Source organism: Gambusia affinis, linkage group LG10, assembly GCF_019740435.1.
Source record: "Gambusia affinis linkage group LG10, SWU_Gaff_1.0, whole genome shotgun sequence".
In the NCBI taxonomy this organism is placed as follows: Eukaryota; Metazoa; Chordata; class Actinopteri; order Cyprinodontiformes; family Poeciliidae; genus Gambusia; species Gambusia affinis.
Window position 1 is genome coordinate 17,843,170 of NC_057877.1, and position 15,714 is coordinate 17,858,883.

At 37.1% G+C, this 15,714-nt stretch overlaps 1 long non-coding RNA gene across 1 annotated transcript; it reads left to right on the forward strand.

Annotated features, from left to right (window-relative positions):
* Positions 1-435: 435 nt before the first annotated feature.
* LOC122838535 lies at positions 436-9,214 on the forward strand. Its single transcript, XR_006371906.1, has 4 exons — positions 436-555; positions 637-696; positions 5,516-5,669; positions 7,778-9,214. It is a non-coding gene; the product is annotated as an uncharacterized LOC122838535 (long non-coding RNA).
* The last annotated feature ends 6,500 nt before the right edge of the window (positions 9,215-15,714 follow it).

A 15,714-nucleotide genomic window follows, 5' to 3' on the forward strand; every position in this document is an offset into this window, starting at 1 on the left:
CCCTCCTTTTATTCTGAAAAAGAGAAACCATTAAGCAAATAAATAAAATAAACAAGAACCTTTTGCTTGGAGGCAGAAATGCAAACCACAAAAAACATTATGCCACCCACTGAACATTAAAACACACTCAGTTATACATTTGTTGGTTTCCTTTTTGAAAATGTGCAGCCTGACTTTTAAGTTCCTTGCAAAAGTATTAGTTCTCTATGAATGTTTTAACACACCTTGTTCTTGCCTCAGTGTATGGATTTTATGTGATAAAACACATTAATCCACAATAGTGAATCAAAGATATATATTATATACAGTACAGAGAGTGTTTAGATTCATGTTCAGTGTGTCTGAGCACATATTTGGTCCAGGTTCACCTTTAAGGTGAGTGGTGGCTGGCACCAACATAGCCTTTAATGCCAGGTGTGTATTGCGCATGCTCACACCTACACGCACGCACACATACGATTTTTACTGAACTTTGTGGTGACAACGTGCTGTAGAATCCCAAACTATCTAATTCTCAGCGTGTCTTCCCCAAAACGCTGCGTTCATCGTTTCCAGGTTAGTGTGTTGCGGTCTTCCTTTGTCTGGATTTTGTTCTAGTTCTTTGCAATCATAACTGTCTTGGGCTCTGGACTGCAGTTGGCTTGTTGCAGGACTTGGCCACGTATTGTCCGCCTCTGCGCACGCCTGACCCTGCAGGTACGTAGCGCACGTGCGCAGGCACGTCAGAGCCGCCTCCCCCTCCTGAAGGAGTCGTTGTTTTGTCCCAGTCCTTGTGCTTCTTGTCTTTTACAGCTGGGTTGTCAACTACCCAATTAATAACTTAATTTTATTAAGGCAAGGGCTCACCCGCTCATAGTGAGTCCTTTATCTTTTTGTTATTTTATTGCATATTTATTGCTGTTTGATGTTTTTCCCTTTGAATGCAGGTTTTATGTTGTCATATGCTTGCATGTTAAGTTTTGCTATTTTGTTGATTATTCGTTTGCTTTGCATGTTTATGTTTGCTTTTTGTTGTGCTTTTTCTTTTTTTTGCATTAGTATTCTTTGTTTTCTTATCATTTGTTTTGAGGATACAAATACTGTTGTGGTAATGGGAAATGTATATTTTTTGTATAGTTTGTGCTGTCTGTAAGTTGTCTTTTATGTACAGATCCTGTTTTTTTGTAGGCCAACAAAGTTTGTGGTTATACCATTACAAAATGCAAAGAGGTTTAAAGAGTATGAATGATTTTTCAAATAATTTTGTCTTACAAACCTTTTCAATGTCTGCTAATGAGTTTAAATAAAGGATCTATTCTTGTAGCTTTAGCAGTTTCCTTCAAATCAGACTTCTTATTGGATCACTGTTTTTAGCTGATTAAAGTAAAGAAAAAGAAGATAAGAAAGGAAGGACAACTACAAAAAAGCAAATTCTATAATTTCTTTCAGCACGTAGAATGAAGAGCATGAGCTAAAATGAACTGGGAATTTTTCATCATGTAAATTTGAGAATGAAGGCCTCATGGCTAACAGTACAGTAGTCTTAATGAGAAAATTGTAGAATTTTTTTGGTGCTTGTTGTTCTTATTAATTTCAGCCACTTGAGTTCATTACGTACTTTGTTGTAACAGCTGCTGTGCTCCCTGCAGATAAAAAAAGAGCTTTTGCTTTTCATCCACCTCCAGCCATTCCGGTTCCTTATGAAACACATTGTTGCAGTGCATCTGGTTTATGTCGTGAGGGCTAGTGGTATTTCTGGACGTGTGTGTGTGCGCGTGTATGCGTGGTTCGGACAGGGTGTTTTGTGAAAGAAAACCTGGGATGATCACATAATAATAAAATCTGAAGAAATGTACTTTAAAGTGCATTGCACATTTTTGCACCATATAACTTAAAAGACAGTTTGAAATGGCAAAGTCTGGTCAATGCATGAACAATTTTAACCACATTATTTCAGCAAGTAAAGTTTCAACTTGACTCTGTAACAAGAGACTGCAAGTCATGAACAGTTAATCCTGCTCTACACAATGTATATACGTGTGTGTGCGTCCAGCATCTAAGGCAGGTTTGTGTGGGTGTGTGGGTCAGCATGAGTAGTGTGACTCAGTAGAAATATGCCTCACTGTGGGTGTGGATGAGTTAGCATGTATTATAGTGTCGCAGCTATTTTAATATACAGGGTGAGTAATTAAACAGATTTGTTAGTTTGGATGAGCGCCTGGAATCTGTACTGGGAAATGTGCTGCTGTGAAAAACAAATAAATGACAATAAAAGTAATCAGAAGTCCTAAAAAGTTTTAGGGGAGTAAAAATGCAATGATGTGTGTTTATCTACTCTCTGTTTGACGAAAACAATCTATCAAAAGACAAGAAGAGAAATTAATAGAAATGCTGAGGCATAAAAAAAAAAGCTATTTTACTGAGATAATAAAGCAATGTAAGCTTGTGCTGGTTGTAGGAGTAGCTATAAGCCTAAAGAGAGCTTTTGTGCTCATATTTTGTCTCTTTCACGGTCTCTATGTTTTCAGATTAAATGGGGTTTTAATTCGACCAGTGATTTTCAGTAAGTCTGCAAAATCTTCTCATTCTTTGAGGGAAGAAATTGAGGTGACTTGGGGTTGATTTTTGCTTCCCAGCTGCTGGCAAGATTAAGAAAACAGAATTAAGACTGTCATTTTCTAGTGTGGTTCATTAGCTTGTTTCTCATTTATAATGGGCAACATAATATTTAGATTATTTTCTGTTTTAATTTGTGGATCAAAAAAGTACTCTTCAGAGCACATGTTTGTGACGGCGCTCTTGATGTGATTTTTGTGATTCGGGTGTGTGTACACACATTTTTATAGATGTGCAATTTGAGAAGAAAACTGCTGTGGAGAAGGATGTGGACTGAACTTCCCACCAATGGGAGAAAGATGGCAAAAGATCAGGAGAAATAGAAATGAGTAGGAGGTGTCGACAGCCACACTGTGAATCACTTGGAAGGAGCGAAAAGGTCAGTGTAGCCCTGGAGGATTCCTCACACCCATCTGCAAGACGCAAAATCCCTCTGAGAGCTGGTGTTGGCCTCCTTCACTTTTAAATCCAGCCAGCATCAGAGAACGCAGCAAACCCGGGAGGCTCTCCTGGAAAATGGAGACCAGATCAATCAGTCTTTTGCTCCGCAGAACCTTCTGAACTACAAAAGAAGAATATTTGAAAACAAGATTTAAGATCACGTCGGAAGTTTGAAAGTATTCACTTTAATAAATAAAGAACACATGGAGGCAGATCAGTAACGTAAAGCAAAAGAAAATACTCACATTCTTTCAGCGTCTGGAGAAATGCCATTTTAAACAAGCAACAATAAAAGCACATTGGCTCAAAGATGCTTTGAATGTTTCTTATCTTTTATTAAATTTAGATCAATCAAGTTATAGCTTGGAAATTTTGGACGCTTGTCAAAGATCTGAGTTCTCTGCTGCAAACGTTGCTTCTTAAAGAAAGACTTGTAGTAATGTTAAGATGATAGAGCTAAGTATCCAAATGATCTCATTTATTTGTCTGACATACAATTGCTAGCCTGCTTATTATGCAAATAGTGCTAGCACTGGGTTGAACCTACTTCTATCTTCAGAACTACTTTTAATTTTTCATGGAATTGATTCAATAGGATCTTAGAACATTCCTCAGAGATTTTCATCTGTATTAATGTTTCCCCCATCATGCAGATCTTGAGTATTGTCAGCTGTACATCTTGAACAGAGCTGTGGTTATTTTGGAGGCCATTGGAGTACACTAAATTCAGTCAGTCCTCTGACCCACTGGATTTTTTTCTTTTTTGTTTTTGGACTGCATTCTGTAAAACTGAAAGAGGGTTGTGCCTGAAGATCCCAGTGGACAGCAGGTTCGGAAATACTCACAGCAGCCTGTCAAGCATTTATAATCATGCCAGATTAAAAGTCAGTAAATCTCCACTCAGGTCGTTTTTACTACATCTGCCTAAGTTCAGCAAGTGAAGTGGTCAGCCACACTGTGGATTGTGTGTTCTTCCTGCCTGAGATGATAAATGTGTTGAAGTTTGTTTATTTTTTCTAAATTTTTTTTACAAAAACACTGCCGCCATATTTTTGTTGCATCTAAGTATTTAGATGCATCCCCTATAGTTTATTCCAGATTGAAAACAAATCTGGCTTGCCATTCAACTATAGACAACAACCTTTTACTTCCAACAAGATTTCTAACAGCAAGACTTTACAGTTGTTGTTTCTGTGGGAGTGACTATGAGAAATGTGAGCAGCACTTCCACTTTGGTTAAACCTAGTTTTTGCAAGTTCTTCATCTTCATTAATGCAACCTGACACTAAGCCGAAATGTGTTGGATGCCACCTTTTCACAGTATCTGGTGCCAGGCTGTTCATGTTTACTACAGTCTATGTTGCCTTTATTAATTCTATCCAATGAGGGTTGCAGTTCATTTTGCAGTTCAAATGTTGTCTAATAGCTTTAAAAAAACTATCTGGCCCTAATATCAGCAGAATGTTCTGGCTCAGTTTATGGGGTGGTATGTAAATAATCCTGCTTTTCTAGCAGAACAGTTTGTCAAAACCATTCAAAATGTTTTTTGTCCTTTTTTACAGACTTGTACATAGGTTTTCTGCTTGTACACCATTTATGAACAGGACTCTACAATAAACTGCTGATGGAGGGGAGAGAAACTGTGGGAATAGAAGTCAAAGGTCTTTTTTTTTTGGCTGCTTGCAGTAGCCTCATAAATTAGAAGCTATATAAATTGTATTTACAGAAAAACACCCACAGAGAGGCATCTGTTGGCCTCCTGGATCAGAAGCAGGCCAAAAGACATTAAGCCTATGTTACATGGAGCTGCTTGTGTGGGTCTTTACTTGTTTGCAGTATATATAAAATTGCTTCTCAGGGACCATTAAATTTGGGCTTAGTCGCTCATGTGAACAGTGTGCATCTGTTAACCAATGTATGTGATTTTGTGAAATTTGTTAGTGGTTTTTCACAATTAACAGCAACAAATAAACAAAAGGTATACCTGAAATTAGTTGAAACAAACAAAAAAAGTATTTAGATACATCCCGTATAGTTTATTCCAGATTTAAAACAAATTTGGCCTGCCATTTAACTGTAGACAAGTCAAATTACCAGTAATGTAATATTTCAAGGCACAATCATCTGCAGCATTCACTGTTAATCAATCAAGTATATTGGTATAGCACATTTCAGCAACAAGGCAGTTTAAAGTGCTTTACATAATAAAAACACACAAGTAAAACATCATATTAGTTAACAATGTGACCAAAATTAAACATGTATAGGGATTTTTCCAGATCTTGTTGGGACATTAGTCCTTTAACCCATTGTGGTCACACAATACTTTACAATGAGATTTGTGCATCTACCAACTGCCAGACCTACAAGCTTTTTAATGTTTGAAGGTCTGGCACTTCCACAATGCAAATGTCAGATGTTACCACAAATTTTTAATATGATTAAATTTGACCAATGTACTTTTTTTTTTTCGACTAAGATGTGTGTTTTGGGTTGCTATGCTGCTGTTGGACCCATGAGCTGTTGCTGAGGTTGAGGTTTCTGACACTGGGCAGGTTGTTTGGCTTCCTGAAGACTTGGCAGTCAACAAGACTTCATTGTGTTCTGCTGAAATGTAAGGTTCTCCATGCCAGGTAAGCAAAGCAGACCCAACACAAGACAAAATCCCCCTTCATGTTTCACTGTAGGTGTGGCGTTCTTTCTGACGGCTTCATTTTTTCTTTTGTAAACAGAGCTGACATGACTATCCAAAAAGCTCTAGTTTAATCTGCTCAGTAAAATGGATAACACTGAAACTTGTCAAAATGCTTCTTTTTTTTAAAAAAAAGAAAAAGTGGAGCCATCCTTGGTGTTCTTACATGGAGGGTATAGTAGACAAGTTGCTTGGTTCTTTTTCCACCTCATCTTTCAGCTTCTTACTGTGTATTTCCCCATTTTCTGCAAAGTATTAGTCGCTGATCCTAAAATTTGAGCTACTATTGTTAAAATGTTGTCAGTGCTGCTATTATACAATGTTTTGCTGCCTTGTCACAATTTTGGTAACTTAGCTAAGATCTCTCTGTCTGAGCCAAGTCATTCCAACCTGAATATCTGGGAAAAGAAATAGACTATTTGCTTCCATTTTTACAGTACATTTGCAGTTTCTGGTTAAATATCCATTCAGATCCAACAAATTATTTCAGTCTTTCCTTCTTGCACAACAATAGCTATAAAATGTTTTGAGGCCACAGAGGGGAGCTTATTATTTAGACCAACTCTTTCCCACGGAGTGATTAGTTGCATTCTGAATCTAGTTTGCAGATGAATCAAAAATCCATCTTTGGTGAGTGAAACAGTAAATGTGAGCAGGATGATGTAATTGTCAAGTTCAAGATAACTCTCTGTAGTGAAATTGAACATTTTGTGCCAGCTCGGACAACAAAGCAATTTTTTCATATTTTCCCTTTCCCATTGTGTTTTATACACAGATGGAAGTGTACATTTGTTCCTCTGAGAGAATTGTTTACTGGTCCATACTCAAACCAGACAATGGGTTAGACACATTAATGCTTTAATTGTTTTCAGCTGTGAGGCTCCTTTTGGTTCCTGTTTTTTTTTTTTTAAACTTCTTTGTTATTAATCCTCCCATTATCTTGCACTGAGGGGTTGACCCTCAGCCATGAGATTCATCCTTTGTCTATCTCATCATGTGGTTCAAATTACAAAAAAGAACAACAAGAACAACAACAACAAAAAAAAAACAGTTTGGTTTCTTAGCCCTAAGAAAGTGATGCTACTCTTTGGTCCTTCAGGATGTGACCTCAGTACTTGAGTGATCAGTGCTGCTTGTAAATGTGTAATTATGCCATATCAGATCTTCTGCAGCTTACATCATTCTGGTGGATTGTAGGTATTGACTGCTCAGTATGACACAAGACAGAAGCCTGAGAAAAACTTTGTAGAAGATGAATCATTTAAATATTATCCATTTAATCCATCTGAAGTAAAGCCTCATATGGCAAAAAGAAAAGCAAACCAAAAGCAAACCAAATAAACAATTGTTCAAATTGTAAAACACGCATGACACATGTTGCTCGCAATGGACTTTCCCTGGAAAACTTGTGGTCTGCAACTCTTATCTTGTAATCTTGTAAACAACCTTTGTCTCATGTAATCAGGAGTGAAACTAAGGTGACATGTAAGCTCCAGACGGGAGCACTGACGGCTGATGCGCTTCGTGTCGTGGTGGATATAACAGAACATAAAACTATGCACAGTCTCAGCTGTCCCAGATTCTGCATCTATGACTAGATCTGAAATTTAGAAAATGCTCGATGTGATGCAATTCATTTTGGATAAGCTAATGGGGATCACTGACATGTTTTTTATTTTCATGGGACATTTTTATGCAAAATGTTTGCTTACTTAGCTTAGCTTAGTACAATGCAGATGGTACACTACTTCATCCACATAAAGTAGTGCCCTACTTTTATAGTTGAAACTAAAAGCCTATTTTAGCATGAAGCTTGAGCTTTAAAATTACTTTGTCATCAAAAACCAAAAAAATAGTTTTCTTTTAAAAGTTCATACTTTGAAGCTTATTTGGTTTTCTGGATTTAAGATACAAAATATACCCTTTAATTTCTTGCTATTTTACTGTGCATAATTTCCAATTGGAGTACTAAAAGCCATCCAGCTGGTATGAATCGAGATGTTGCTTGAGATTAAAATGTTTTGCTACAGTATCTATCTTCTTTGACAGGTCCAAAGTTTTTGGCTCAAGAAGATCTGGTTGGATTATGAAAAAAAGGAGCCTCTAAGTAACCTGAGAAAGAACTTTGTTTTTCTTATAAAAATCTCTCCAAAACATGGGTGATGAAACCATTAAACACTTTTAAGAGAGGTTGCTATGCTGACATTGATGGCTCCTGAGATAAGCAAGACGGGAGCACACTGGGGACAGATTATAAGAAACCCAACCCACCTTGTCAAAGCCTTGCTGTCCAACTGGCTGTCTGTGAACTGGGGAAATGAATTCCTTAAGAATCCTCTTTGGCCAGCCATATGTCTTCCCTCCTCTCTCTTTGTCCATGGTCTCTTTTCCCTCTGTCAATCAGGATCAGAGCCAAGTCTTCCCACAATGGCTGCCACCAGTACTGCACCCTGTTAAGGCTACAATTTCCAAGCCCATTCTCCAACTGACTAATTAGTGTTATGGTTAGTTAGCATTTTTGGCAGCCTGCAGGTACCCCGTGACATTATGTCTAAAGCACTTGTCAAAACATTGGTTGAAGGAGCCGTGCTGGCCTGCTGGCTGGGGATGCTGGGGCAGCATCACGGGACGTGGTGAAGAGGATAGCAGGAGCCAGAGAAATTGTGGGTGGGCAACAAAAAGGAAGAGATCTTGGCGTCTCAGGAAGGGCCTGACGGCCCCAGTCTCCAGGCTCTCTGCCCATAAGCAGCAGCAGGAAGCAGAAAGACAGGCATTAGCTGAGCTTGGCTGCAGTGACTTGCATACTGCAAACCTCCACTTAATGCCCAGAATCAATCATTTCTCTTATTTACAAATTATATTTTTGATAGAATGCAGTGCACAAGCTTGGAGAAAGTGCAACTAAAACATTAAGAGAAAAAGAAAGAAACCTTCAGCCTTCTAACTATATGAAGTGGACACTAATTTGTACCAGTAGAACCCAGACTGTGGGACTCCCAATCCACAATCTGGATCGGTAGAAATGTTTAATAGAAAAACATTTCTTTATATTAAAAAGAAAACATTTCTTTTAACATATGCTTAGTTAGACAGTGTTGTACTTCCTACTGTTTAATTTTGTTTTGACAGTTTTATCTTCCTTACCTGACATTTCATGTCCCCTATTTTATGCATTTCATGTTTTATGTATTTTTTAATGTGTATGTAATGGCTGCAATTACAGCCACTGAAATCCGGTAATGTCTTCATCACGCCGCTACAGTAGAGAACGGTATATTGTGAAATAATAGATTTTGGTTTAGAATTAATTTATTTACACAATCATATAATATTTATCCTAAAATAAGTGTGCACATTAAGTGTGCGTTTTTCAAACTTCAAGGTGTGTACTGTCACTTACTGTTGATGTGTGTAAATGTTAACTCACATTAATTTTAATTTTGTATCATGAAGATAAATAAATAATGCTTTATTTAATGTATAAAAGTCTTCCATATTTCCTTCGGTTCTCCATATTCCTTTAAGACTCCATCCATGTGCTGTCCTTCTTGCTATTTTCTTCATTTTGTCCCTTTAAGGCTCATGTATTTCACAATTCTTAAATATATGGTCTACATTTTCTTTCTCACATTTCACATTTACCTCTTAACACTTTTTTGCCAAAAGATAACTTAGGAAAAAAAAAATTAGGACATTAGGAAGGATGTTACTGTTGGTAGTACTTCACACCAAAAGTATGCTTTTTAAAACAGTAGCAGGGATGTGTGAAGTGTGGTGGATATTTGTTTCACAACTGGAAAACACCATGTTAACTGGAGGAAAGCTTAAATGAGCTTGATTACTAATGTTGCAATTGTTACAAATTATTAATAGCCACTAATTGAATTATTTGGTATAATGCTATATTTATGGTCCATTAGAAACTTTAACTTTCTTGCTGAAGTAACAAAGCTTTTCAGCTGTTGCACACAATACTCTCCACCTCTGTGAGAAGTCATAAAGGTTTACTTCTTACAAATGAAAGGAGAATGTAAACAACATGAAGAAAAACTAGAAAACACAGCAAATGACATAAAGAGTGTTAGTGAGGAGTTACTCAAAATGACTCTTTAATAGAGGTCTTGTTGTGTCTGGAGTTTTATTCATTGTTCTGTGTTGAAATTCAAACATTAAACAGCTATTACTGTATTGGTGATATTAAACCTTCACATTTATCACTGTAGTTACAATTTACCACCATATGCTCTGCCTAAAGTTTGACTCCTCTTGCTTCACACGCAACCCAAACTCCCACCTTTTTTCCTAAATCCAGTATTTATTTTAAATGAACAGTCTACCCTCATTGATTTATGACTTTTAAAAGATAATGTTTACAGTGTCCCTGCCAGTTACTTGCTCCCAATGTTACTCTTCTTTATAATGGAGTTTAACTTTCTTTTACAAAAGAACAGTACAGTGCATTGGCACAATATTTTTTATAAAAGAAAACACAATCTGTTGAATTTTTGGTTGTTTTTGTTTGCCATTTGCTGTGTAGATCAAAGTACAACATTCTGTTTTTTCTTAAAGGTTTCTGGATATGCTCAAGTTATAATGCTAAGGGTTTGGCCGAAACCCTAAAATTCCTTGTGAATAAAGTAGGAAAAACGGTAGGCTGCAAATCAACGTTTCCATCCTTGTCCCACAGTGATTTTTGTACAACCATCACTTCCAGGAAAAACAGGCCAACTGGGCAAAATGCAAAAGCCGAAGTTTCCGAACTTCCTGATCTTTTACCCATTTTGTCATATTACAATCTGAAACTTATATTTTTTTTGCATGACTTAAGAAATTATTTTCTAGAGTTTTCCACCTTTGTTCAGAAGGGTTTAATTGCCAAAACTTGGAAATAAATTCAGTAGCGGTATCTTGTTTTAATGAGGTTAAAAAAACTTGCTATAATGAGATTTATACCTCATTAAAACAAAAATAAATCTTAGAGTCCTAAGAAAGGTCAAAACAGAAAATTGCAATACCACTTGGCAGTGGCATGCACAGACATAGAGGGGGGCAGGTGCCCAAGTGAAAAAATGGGCAACTCTTGTGACAAATGAAACTGCCAGCAGACATTTGATTGCATCACCTGCACAATTTTCTAAATCTCACTGCCAATTTATTTATTCTCATACAAGAGAAATAAATACCTTTGTATTTGATGTTGAATACCATCAAACAGATTTTTCAAATGAAACAAATAATTTGATAAGTTTAAAACAGGATTTCAGATGCCTTCACCGCGCCTGCCGCGCACACCAGTAAGGACAAAGCAAACGCACTGGTCAGAGACAGGCAGGGAAAAGATGATCTCTCTTGGGTCATGAAGCATTGCTTGAAGCAGGGGTCTCAAACTCCAGCCCTCAAGGGCCGCTGTCCTGCAACTAAAGGTCGGCAGTTTATTGTGCTGGTCTATTAATAAAATCCCCCCAAAATACACTGGAATTTGTGGTTGTACAATTGAAAATATGAAATTATTGAAGCAGCATGTTTTCAGGGTGCTCTATATTGAAACTGTATTTTTCTGTACTAAGCATACATAAGGCTAAGCAGTCTATATAAATATCAAGTGGGAAAAGAAAGTCTGGTAATGTCATGGGAATTAATCTTCTTTACCAATGGATTTTAGTAGAAATCATGGGTTGTGCTGGAGCTGTCAGAGAGCTCCGCGGGGCAGGGTGCTCATCAATAATGAAGAGAAGAGATGATGGCTGAAAATGACTTATAGGAGCACCTACCCTTGGGTCTCTGAGGGCTGGCCAGGTCCTGCAGGGAGAGTGATAGGCTTGTGCCCTGAGGGCATCAGGCCACAGACACCCACAGTGCTAGTAGAGGCTTGGTGGGAAGCCCTGCTGTTTGGATAAAGTTTGCCAAAGTCTGTGTGTTTCTCTGTTTTTTCTTCAAAAGGATGAGCTAGAAATGTTGTTCTATCTTTAACTGCATTATCAGTAATCATTAGCACAGCTGATTATTATCACTATGGTTTGATAGAGAGAGGTACATAAATACAATCAATCAATCAAATTTTATTTGTATAGCACATTTCAGCAGCAAGGCATTTCAAAGTGCTTTACATCAAATCAAACACGAAAACACAATGCAAAATAGAATCAACAACAAAAACACAACATCAAATGCACATAAATATTCAGTGAGGTCAGTACCAGATGAATACATGTATGAAAATGAATAAATCCTTAATAATGTGATCATTTTTTTTATTTCCATAGTTTTTTCAGCACAGTGTCCTGCAATATACATACTGAAAAATTCTCATGATATCTTATGGAACCAGTGATCTCAAAGCATACAGTATCTGTTTTGATAGAGAATCAGAATATACTCTGGATAGTCTCAAGTCTTAACTTGTAAAGCGCAAAAAACATCAACCACTTTATTGTACCAAAAAGACTGGAGAAGGGCAATAAATCATCTAGAAATATTAGCTTTGATTTTTTTCCCATTGCTATTAAGACATCTCCACAAACAGAAACATGATCAACCCTCAACATTTTCAAATTCTTCCCAAGCCAGCTCTTTCCTGGATTACCTTACTGAGATTCTGAGATTGGTTTGATTCCTGCTTTATTTAATTATGATCAACATTAACCAGAATCAGGCTGTCCAGCCTCAACGTGCTTTGAAACACTATTCCTCCTGAGCAGCTTTCCATGGAAAGTTACACCACCACCAGCCTTTCTTGTCTCCATTTCCCCAAACTGCAATTACTGGAATATTCTTGTGACCGTATAGTGAGAGGACATGTTGATGTGAGTCGTAGAGCTTCATGGTTTAATCTCCACTTCTGACACTGCTTTGGGGTTAGGAGTTAGAGAAAATTGATTTGAATCTGAAAGTTGTCGCAGCGAATCGCCGGTGGATAACAATATCGTTGGGTTGATACTGTTTTTTGGTCCCTAATTATCATTTGGTCCTCACAAGACAGAATGACATTTACAGGGTCTGTGACCATGAAAATCCTCTCCTTTATCAGAGTGGCGATACCTCCTCCCCAAGGCACAATGACTGAATACAATATATTGACTTTTAAAAGAAACTGCAGGGTGATTTTACTCATGTGACAATGTAAAAGACAGATTTAAGAAAAACATTAGAAGAAATAAACCAATGGATCAAAGTTACCCTGTTTTGCATTATTGACATTTTATCTTTTTAATTTGTACATTTATGAATGTGGCTGTTGGTAAGCTTAATTTCAAGTAACTATCTCATTACTTTAAAATGTCCAGAAAAGTACAAAAGTATTAAAGGGCCAGTTTTGAGTGTTTTACAGCGACAAAATTCCATTTTATAATATAGTCAAGTAACTATGTTACCTTCAGTCAGAATAAAATTAAAATAAAAATGCTATGTATATCAATTATGACTTAAAAGAAATTTGACTTTGCATTTTAATTGATTGAAAATAGGCCTCTGTCTCTTTAAAAGTTCCTGCTCTTTCTGAAACTCCACTCTCAGAAAGTCATCCCAACTTTGCTCCTCTGTTAACCCTTTAACAACGTTTTTACCAGCGTTGCACTAAGCAGCTCGTATGATGAGTTTAGCTGATGTGCACTTCCACCAGGTGTTTGCTAATTGCTGCTGGTGAGTCTGAAGGAGCTAAGAGGGGAAACTGTGAGCAGAGGGCTGCTCCTATAGTGCTCCTGCTATTTCCACCCAGGCATTCTGCATAGCTGAATGGTTGCCATGGTAGATAAAAGGATTTCCCAAACACAAAAGAATCAAATTAACCCTCCAGGCTTTTTTTTGATAGGTGAATAATATTATGACATAACGTAAAGCTCAAAAAAGTCAATTTCACATAATACCCCCAGCTTAAAGCCTCGTGAACTCTGTCATCATTTCTTTGGTTGTATCCACAGACTTCAACTTATTTTGATGGGATTCAGTGTGACAAAAGCAAACTTGGTGTCTGTTTCCTTTTAAAGTATTTTAAAGGCTTTGATCTGGGAACACATACATCAACAGAAGCAAGAACAAATAGAGATACAAGCCTAAAAACACACACAAACTCAAATGCTACAGGTTAAGAGACAAGAAACCAGTAAGTAAGATCTATGAAAGAGAGCGAAAGACTTCAACTCAGAGCAGAATAGAAATAAATATATAAAATGTTAAAATACCAAGAAAACCCCCACATAGAATCTCAAAAGGAATGAACTGAACATACGAAGGAAATACTTATGAATTCTAAAATAAAGCAAAGCACAAGACAGAGGTCCCCAAAATTATGACATTAAAACTGCCACGTCTCACAGTACTGATTAATATGTTATGATGAGATCAACAAGTTACCTTGAGGTTCTGGAATCACTGAATACTTGTATACAAAAAAATAATCATGATCTTGGATGCAAGCATTTTCATTCTCTAGAACACGTTTACCTTTAAGCTGACAGAACGTTAGGAGAAACCAATGTTAAAGTTTTCAATCATCAGGAACAGAGTGTTGGACACAGAATGGCCAAAAATACAGTTTCAGTTTCTTCTCCCATGCAGCTCCAGAAAAGTGTCACATGGAGCCTTTAACAGACCTCCAACAACAACAACAACAACAAATACCTGTCAAAGTCTGTCCCATCCGTCATTCCTGACATCTCGTCTCTGGCCACAGGAAAAAGCCATAAGCCTAATTTAGCTGTTAGGCCTTTAGAAAAAACCTCCATTAATTGCCATTCTATTCTAAATTTGAAATAGCAACATGTGCTGTTATATCAGAGCATATTAGTTCTGTGCTTTATTTGTGGGCATAATGTGATGCAAAGCTGTCATGAAATCAAGATGTTTTTTAACTAAGGAGTGTTTCCTCACCACTGATCCACATGGCAATAAATTTTTATGAATTTTCACACTTCTCTGACTGCTGTTAAATTACATGCTTTGAAAAGAAGGATACTTTTTTCTAGAAAACATGGACTTTGAGCAGCATATTTAATGGTGAGCCAGTGCAGATTTTGTAATATATCCCATTTGCTTCTGAAACTGCCCACATAACAAGCTGATAAGAAATCAAAGAGAAGTGACGTTGCTAGTGAGGAAGAAAGTTGAGGGAATGTGGGGACATCAGGGTTTGGGGAATCTCTGACACTGTTAGCTGGTTTTCTACATGTGGCTTTTGTAAATCGTTATACATTGAAACCTCGAAACTAAAGGGCAAAAAACAGCTGTAAGACATTATACGGATTAAAGATTTACTTCGACAAAACAAATGGATGATTGTGTGGAAAAGCATATAGCATGCTTTTTTCTGTACTTTTTCTCTTCACATTCCTAGTACTAAAATCATGCTAACATTTATAAGTTTAACAAAACACCTCTTCGTCTATTCCTTAATCTTCATACCGGCCTATACTCTTTTGTCATTTGCATGTTTTTATTTTACGCTGTACATTTCAGAATAGTATGTTAAATCAGAACATTGACAAATGGCCCTCTATTTTTTTCAATGTCTCTGTTTCTCCTGCTAACCAGCAGTCGTGGTCTTCGAATAGAGCACAAGGCATACAGCTGCATGTAGACATAAGCTCAGAGTGTGTGTGCAAACCTGGGATGTAGTCTGACTAATAACTTTAGGATATTAGTGGGTCACATAGAAGTCATGTTTTCACATGTAGCGAGATGAAGTCAAATAAACCAATAGTTTCTGTGCATTATCCTGGTAATCTGAATCATTACTTTGTCAGAGCTAATAAGAGGAATATTTATTCAGCTGCTGATAAAGTTCTAAAAATGTTTGTTTCCACTCCTCTTTTGTAATTGTTGATCTGTAGAGTTTGGTATAATTACCTGATGTTAATTTGTTTGACCATGGAAGTAAAACCACAGATGAAAAACATGGAAAGGAAGTAAAAAAAGGCTGCAGGCTTCTCTTGAAGTAAGTCTCATGGTTTGCAGTTGAGTCAAGGTCTCCCCAGGATGAATTGATGAGTAAC